The sequence below is a fragment of the Natator depressus genome, chromosome 5 (assembly GCF_965152275.1).
Source record: "Natator depressus isolate rNatDep1 chromosome 5, rNatDep2.hap1, whole genome shotgun sequence".
NCBI classification, from domain to species: domain Eukaryota; kingdom Metazoa; phylum Chordata; order Testudines; family Cheloniidae; genus Natator; species Natator depressus.
In genome coordinates, this window is record NC_134238.1 from 84,401,133 (window position 1) to 84,409,928 (window position 8,796).

Consider the following 8,796-nt stretch of genomic DNA (forward strand, 5'->3'; position numbering starts at 1 on the left):
GCTGCTTTTTTCCGTGCCCCTGGAACCATGCTGTTTGTTTGCTGCTTTTCTGGAGCCATGCTGTCTTGGAGCCATGCTGCTTCCACGGGGTGCTGCAGCAAGCCATGGAGCCCCAGCCTGTTTTGTTCTGCTGCCCCGCCTGTTCTGAATAAAGAAGGGAGGGGCCAGGCCTTTTTAAACCCCACATTCCTATGTGGTGAGTCATTTACCATGCTGACTGCTCTTTCCAGCAGCTTTATGTCTTCCCTCCTCCCCCAAGCCAGAAAGTATTGCCTTCTTCTCCCAGCCAGCCAGCCAAACTCCTCCCTACTTAAGTGCAGAGTGGCGAGTTGAGGCCTAATCAGCGTGGAATAGAGCAGAAGAATTTGCCACAGTCTCTGCAAATCCATTCTGGGATCTGGGTAGAGGCATCCATGGTTAGGTTCTCTGTCCGGATACAGGCGCAGGTGGAGGAGATAGGAGCAGTGCTGGCACTGGCGATGCTGCCCTTCCTAACCATAACAATTTTATACATCTCCATCCTACAAACTCCCTCTCTCAAACTCCCCTGTTTGCTAATGGATGACATAAAGAAGGCTGAAGGGTTTAAGGCCTGTTTTGCTTTAGTCTTCACTAAATAGGTTAATGGTGACACACAATTCATATTAACAACAAAGGGAAAGGGACATAAACCAAAGGAGGGAAAGAACAGATTAAAGGATTAAAGAACAGATTAAAGGATATTTAATGGATTCAAGTCAGCAAGGCCTGATGAATTTCATCCTAGGGTACTAAAGAAACTAGAAGAATCAATTTTTGAACCATTAGAGATTATTTCTGAAAACTAATGGAGGACAGGTGAGATCCCAGAGGACTGGAGAAAGGTACTATGTTTGTTCTCCTTTTTAAAGATAGGCAAAGAGGACCTGAGGAATTATAAACTAGTCAGTCTAACTTTGATACCTAGAAAGATATCTAGGTATGGGAGGGACTCAAGAAATCCATCTCTATAGAGGTATTTGTGGCACCTTAGAGACTAACCAATTTATTTGAGCATAAGCTTTCGTGAGCTCCAGCTCACTTCATCGGATTCCACAGTATGCATCCGATGAAGTGAGCTGTAGCTCACGAAAGCGTATGCTCAAATAAATTGGTTAGTCTCTAAGGTGCGACAAGTACTCCTTTTCTTTTTGCGAATACAGACTAACACGGCTGTTACTCTGAAACATCTCTATAGGGGTTCCTCTCCATTCCCAAGAAGGAGCAGATGCTCTCATCTAAGGGTCCTTGGGAAGGAGAGGAAGGAGAGAAAAACCCAGCCATGGGACCCCATCTCCTGACTGAGGGACAAAGGAGAGAGGAGATCTTACATACAGCCAAACAAGACACCACTCGAAATCCTGCTGCCAGATTTCCTCTTTACCTCTTCCAGTCCCTTCTACCTCTCCTCTTCATCTCCACAGATCCACACTCTCCCTCAGCCCCTGGTTTCTCTTTGGCCTAGCTTCAGCTGCCCTTTTCAGGTGTGACTTAGTGTCTTTAACCATTTTTCCTTCCTGATGTTTTGGGCATTAATGACCAAATGAGGGGTACCTTTGTTTTTTTGGAGTGACTGGAAAGTGAGGCCCCTGCCCTCCTCCAATTCAATAGGCACCCTGAAACTTTCTGCTCATTAGTTTATCCTATTTTGCTTACAATCACTTTTCATGCTTCTTTTTGTCTTCACTGAAAAGTACATCTGAAAAAACCTACAGGACAGCTACAGATGTTGTCCATCCTTTTTCAGCAGTTTGGGTGTGAAACCTCTGGTCTTCTGTCCTTTGGCAGATTGTGTGAATATTCAAACTCCTTCTGCATGTCTTGTTTGATGCATGAATGTGAGTGCTCCTTAGTTTGTATCTTCTTTTGTGACTTCAGTCATAGTCTGCCAGACTTCCAGAATATTCCCGATTCCCAGCCAAGTCTTTGATATGCACCAAATTACACTTCCCACACATGTTATACTATAATACACAGGATGATCACTACACAGCTGACAGTGATAGCTCTCCAATCTCATCTCAGTAAATCCAGTTATCACACCTGGATTTCTCTAGCTCCATTTGTATTTCTTCTGCTCTGTTGACACTTTAGCAGAAATGTACACTGCAGAATATGTTGCCACGGTCCACCACAAAGGCAATTTTTCTATGCTTGTGATTTTTGTCATATACAGTACTCATGAATTGAGATTGCAGCTTATCATTTTCCCTGTGAAGCACTGTTTATGGCCACCACCCACAATAACTATTACTGGTAGATGAGATTAGGAGTATTTCTGGTGTGCATCCTATTCTTTTCTTACATGTGGAACTGTGATAGCATAAGGACATACAAAAGCAAGTTTCCTTTCTCTTCATCTACATGACATACTCAAGAGGGAGATGCACATATATGGTAAGAAGCTATAGTATTAAACACAGGCTGATTCAACTTTTCACACTAGCTCAAACTTTCAGAACTGTGCACAATTAGTGTAATCATATCCTCCTCAATTGTGCTAAATGCGCACACAAATTATGTATGCATTTTTTGCTAGAGCTGTCAATTAATTGCAGTTAACTCATGCGATTAACTCAAAAAAAATTAACTGTGATTTAAAAAGTTAATCACCATTAATTGCACTGTTAAACAACAGAATACCAATTGAAATTTGTTAAATATTTTTGGATTTTTTTCTACATTTTCAAATATATTGATTTCTGTTTCAACACAGAATACAAAGTGTACAGTGCTCACTTTATATTATTTTTGATTACAAATGTTTGCACTGTAAAAACGATAAACAAGAAATAGTATTATTCAGTTCACCTCATATAAGTACTGTAGTGCAATCTCTTTATCGTGAAAGTGTAACTTACAAATGTAGATTTTTTTTGTTACACAACTGCACTCAAAAACAAAACAATGTAAAACTTTAGAGCCTACAAGTCCATTCAGTCCTACTTCTTGTTCAGCTAATCGCTAAGACAAAGAAGTTTGTTTACATTTACGGGAGATACTGCTGACTGCTTCTTCTTTACAATGTCACCTGAAAATGAGAACAGGTGTTCACATGGCACTTTTGTAGCCAGTGTTGCAAGGTACTTACATGCCAGATTTGCTAAACATTCGTATGCCCCTTCATGCTTTGGCCACCATTCCAGAGGATATGCTTCCATGCTGACGATACCCATTAATTAAATTTGTGACTGAACTCCTTGGGGGAAAACTGTATGTCTCCTGTTCTGTTTTACCCACATTCTGCCATATATTTCATGTTATAGCAGTCTCGGATGATGACCCAGCACATGTTCATTTTAAGAACATTTTCACAGCAGATTTGATAAAATGCAAAGAAGATACCAACATGAAATTTCTAAAAATAGCTACAGCACTCAACCCAAGGTTTAAGAATCTGAAGTGCCTTCCAAAATCTGAGAGGGACAAGGTGTGGAGCATGCTTTCAGAAGTCTTAAAAGAGCAACACTTAGATACGGAAACTACAAAACCCGAATCACCAAAAAAGAAAATCAACCTTCTGCTAGTGGCATCTGATGCAGATGATGAAAATGAACATGTGTCGATCTGCACTGCTTTGGATCGTTATCGAGCAGAACCTTTCATCAGCATGGACGCATGTCTTCTGGAATGGTGGTTGAAGCATGAAGGGACATATGAATCTTTAGCATACTTGGCATGTAAATATCTTGCGTCGCTAGCTACAACAGTGCCATGTTGAACGCCTGTTCTCACTTTCAGGTGACATTGTAACAACATTCTTGTGACAAACAAGAAGCAGACAGCATTATCTCCTGCTAATTGTAACAAAACTTATTTGTCTGAGAGATTGGCTGAAGTTGTACTGAGTGGACTTGTAGGCTCTAAAGTTATACATTGTTTTATTTTTGAATGCAGTTATTTTCTGTACATAAGTCAACATTTGTAAGTTCAACTTTCATGATAAAGAGATTGCACTACAGTATTTGTATTAGGTGAATTGATATATACTATTTCTTTTGTTTTTTACTGTGCAAATATTTGTAAACAAAACTAAATATAAAGTGAGCACTGTACACTTTGTATTCTATGTTGTAATTGAAATCAATATATTTGAAAATGTAGAAAACATTCAAAAATATTTAAATAAATGGTATTCTATTATTGTTTAACAGCGTGATTAATCGCAATTAATTTTTTTAATTGCTGACAGCCCTAATTTTTTGCACATGCCGTTGTCTATACCCAGTTCAGAACATCTGGGTGTGTCTAATATATGCAGTGATTTTTGCCTTATATAAAGCAGATTTTAGAGGACCATGTTTTATTAATTTTATTTCCAGAGAATGAACAATTGTATAGTTCCCTGTGAGATTTGCAAACTTGAAAAGGAGTACAAAAACATTCTATAAAATCTATTCATGGGACAAAGCAGCAAAAGGCATTCAATCATCAGTGTAGAAGAAACTCAATCCAATAAATACCAAGGATCTTCTGTCCAGTACAAAACAATAAAGAGAAATGCTCCAAAATCTCTCCTAGATGCTGTTTCCAACCCACACACTGCTCCACACTTAGTTTACCATCTTCAGATACTTTTAACTGCCATGCTTTAATCCCCGCTTCAGCAAAGTGCTTAAACATGTACATAACCTTAAGCATGTTAGAACACCCTGTGGGACTCCTTTAAAGTTACCAAAATAAATATCCTGTTGAATTGGGACCTTGCTTACAAAAGTTCTAAAATACCAGGAAGTAATTTGCTGAGCTGGCACGGTGGCAACTGTTATTTGGTTAGATAGTTTTAGTATTTTCATGGGGGTTTGTCGGCCAAGGGGTGGACAGATAGGGAGAGTAGCGTTGTCCAGTTAGCAGTCTACCATCCAAAGACGAGATTTGCTGGATGTAAATCCCATACTAGTTTGTGGTTGTTCATGACCACGGGCTTCAGTAAATGAGTTTTTAAAAAGGATTTGGCTTTATAGCGGAGAGGGGGAGAGAGTAGATCTTTGGACTCTTGGTTGTTCGTCTGTACTGATGGTCCTTCTGAAGTGAACTATGAGAATCCAAACCGAAAGAAGCATTTGTGATGTCCATCATGGTGGTGTTTTGCGGGAACACGGTGTCACAACAACGTGTGCTGGGCTGAGTCACGTTGACTAACAGGAGGTGGCACAGAAAATTACCATGCATGAAGAATATCAGCTAGTTGGCTGCTATCAATATTACAGTAATGAAGTCAAGTTTAATTGTTAATTGGAACAAATCATCTCAATACGTTGGCATAATTGTATTAGTTTTGGATAATTTGTCAGAGAAGGACTTTGAGTGGTGTATGGCCCAAATTAAGCCTTGGTGTAAGCAGGCACAACACCAGAGGAGCACTGACTGCTTATGCTAGGCTTGACTTTGACCGTCCATCTATAACTCAAAAGTATCTATTTATATATTTTAAGTTTAACACAGAGAAAACTGATTTTGAGTTAAACTTACTGTATATAAAATCTATGTAAAATACCTTTGTTATACATAAAAAGACATCATGCTGGAGATAAGACTGAAAAACTTCTCTTTGTGATGCAAAACAATACAGTGAAGACAGAAAATTTTGTTCTCATTTTTGTTTGCCAAAATTGCTGCCTTTCTCTGTTGATTTGGCCTCATCAGATATGAAGAACAATCAAGTGCAACCCTGCTGCTGAATGAGATCCTTTCTATAGAGAGATGTCTTCAGCTTCTTTAAGACAGCCAGGATTTGTGAAATGGAGGACAATTAAGTACAAAATAAAGATGTGAAAAAGTAAAGTGCCATTCTTCTCTGAAAAGAGACATGCTGAGGCCCCATATTTAATATGTCTTAGTGATTTTTTTCCATATCAAATACTCTCAATTTACAAATATAATTTTTTTCCCTAACTCCTAGCCCTGAACAGTCATCCTAGGTTCTGAGAGACAAGGTTGTTTCTTTCTGCCTTGCACATTGCCACCGTTAATATAGTTTCTCCCTACATTCTTCAGGTTATGCCCCCAGTGACATCTGAGCAACTCTCTGGTCTTTAATAGGGTGTACAGGTGCAATTAATTGAATTTAGTGAACACATCTGTTGATGGTGCTCCAAAAAATTTAAGACCCTAGCTGTCTTGCACTTAAGTTTAACTCTAACAGGAGTAAAGTGTTCGTCACCAAAGTCAGTATGTATGACTTGACATGGGGACATTTTTTACACAGGCACCTCTTTGAGTTGTCCGAAATGTAGATCAGATCTGTTCTGGGAGATTTGATTTGCAAGAACAGTGTTAGTTTAAATAATTTTCACATTCAAATTAGTTTTGTTACTAACAAGCCCTGGAAGGCTTACACTCACAGTTGGTTTGCATATCAAAGTATGTCTGTCTGTATGGAGCTTGTTACTGTGTGGTGGTGCAGCTTTTACAGTGGGTGCCATTTCTTTACTTCCTCATTTCCATGCACAGCTGATAGTGCTATCATGCTAGTACCTTGATGTCTAGACTCTTTTCCTTACATAAAGGAACGATGTTCAGCAGATGAACTTCTACTACAGTGTTCTTGTTTGACTGTCTTGCATTTGTGATACATAGAAATCAAACAGAGTCATTTAAACGGCTTGCATGTTTTTTTCTTGTCTTTGTCTTAAATTTTCTCTCCCCAAATTCCCTCCTCAGTAAATGCTTTTTGAACTCTCCAATACCATGCCTTATTTCTGATCCCCTATACCCTCACTCAAATGCTCAACTCTCTGAGGGTCTAGACCCAAGCCCGTCTCCAATTTGCTCCTTCCTACAACCAGTTTCTGCTCTACAACCAAAGAAAAATGACGTAGGCCAAAAATTTCATGTACTTCAAATTTCCATCTGGCCACGGATCCCTGATTATACTACAGATTTCTCTGAGAGCATGTCGCACAAGATGTCTTCTGTGTTTTATTCTTCAATTTAAATTTGTTTTTAATGATTACTCCTGATAGTGAGCAGACCCTAAGTTTTTTATGCACCTCCTTACAGCACTTCCTGGTTTGTTCATTGGTCAGAACCAAAGGCACTAAAAAATCATGAGGCACAGTATGTATGCATGAGGCAAAACCTGGAAATTAGAGCTAATTGGGAATTTTTAGAAGAATCCCTTTTGTCATTGAAAAATGCTGATTTGTTGAAACTGAAACGGTTTCCAAAACAGAGTTTGGTTTGATGGATTCCCTGACTCAAAAAATGTTGAGAGAAAAAGTTTTAACATTTTGAAAATGAAAAATATCAGGTTTTTTTTTATTGAAAACAACTCTGTTTCAAAAATTAAGCTAATTAGACTGAAAAGAAGGTTAAAAAATGCTCAAAATTGACATGAAATATTTTGATAGACCCAAAGTGGGGGGAAAATAATTTTTTGATTTGCAAATATTTTCAAGCTTTCTCTTTTGTTCCATCCTAAAATGGGAAAATATTTTGAACTCTTGAAAATATTCACAGAACAGAAAAACCACTTCCTATCCAGCTCTACTGGAAATCTTTTGAGAGTGTCTAATCTTGTGAAATTTCTGTTCATGTTTGGGAAGTTCAGTTGCTCATCTGACATTTTCCATGGTAGTGTGAACTGTACTTCTAACCCATATTTGATTTGTTCATCTTTACCTTTAATGCATTATGGTCTAAAATGACATGTACTTCTGCTCTAGATGTTGCTGAATAAGTCAGATTCTAAATGTCTCGTATCCTGAAGGATTCTTAATTGCTATTGTTGCACAATATTTTGCATATGAATTGTTATATAACTGAAATGATCTCCTTTATTAAATTTGGATTAATGGTTAATTACCTCCTTTATTAAATTTGGATTAGTGGTTAATTAATGCTAATTTAGGGAGATACTGAATGTAATTGGCTGATCTGGGCAGGACTGTAATGAAATAAATGTCTGCAGTTACATTTACTCTTTGTTGCTTGGATTCTAGCTTGAGTTCTCATGTAATGTAGTAGAACTCACTTGGTATACATATTTCTTCCAGGAAGAATAGTTTGTGATATGTATGAGGCATGAACTGAATTATTTGAGGAATTAAAACAGTGACATAAAAAGCCTTAAACTTGTACTCTCCATATATAGGCATAACTCAGATTTTCTGAAGTACCTCAGTGACTTTCAATGGATTTGTGCTCCAAAGTAAGTTAGGACTTTTGAAAATCCCACCCTGGGTCTTTAATGGCTAAATTTTCAGGGAATGATAGTTTAAAGTCAATGGGAGTTTTCTCTGTGTGGGGCCAGATTCTACCTAACGGTGGGAAGATTCTTTGAATATGGTAAAATACTCCATTCTTTGAATCTCTTCCCCTTGAATACCATTTCTCAGCCTTGTGCTTCAAGTTCAAACTGCTTGGCCTCCCCTTTGACGCCCTGTTCCTGTTCATATATCTGCTTCCTCTCTAAACTTACCTCCTAATCACTATTTTTATATCCTTCTCTGAATCCAGTCATCAGTCTTCTTCCAGGTGTCTTTTATCCATTAACAATATGCCTCTTTTCATGTGCCGAATGTCCACCCTCACAAATTTTAAATCCTTTCTTAAAATGCGCTTCTGCATAGTATTTCAGCGACAATCTCTGCAAGGTTCAAATGTACCTCAATCTTCTACCAGCACCTGATGTACTTACTATGGTCTGAATTCAGCAAAGCACATAAGTATGTTCTTAACTTTACCGAGTAATCCCATCTCTTTTCAGGAAAGCACTTCAACCGTGCAGAGCAAAGTGAGAAGGGGGCTAAAGATACTGGGACAAAAATCCTGACA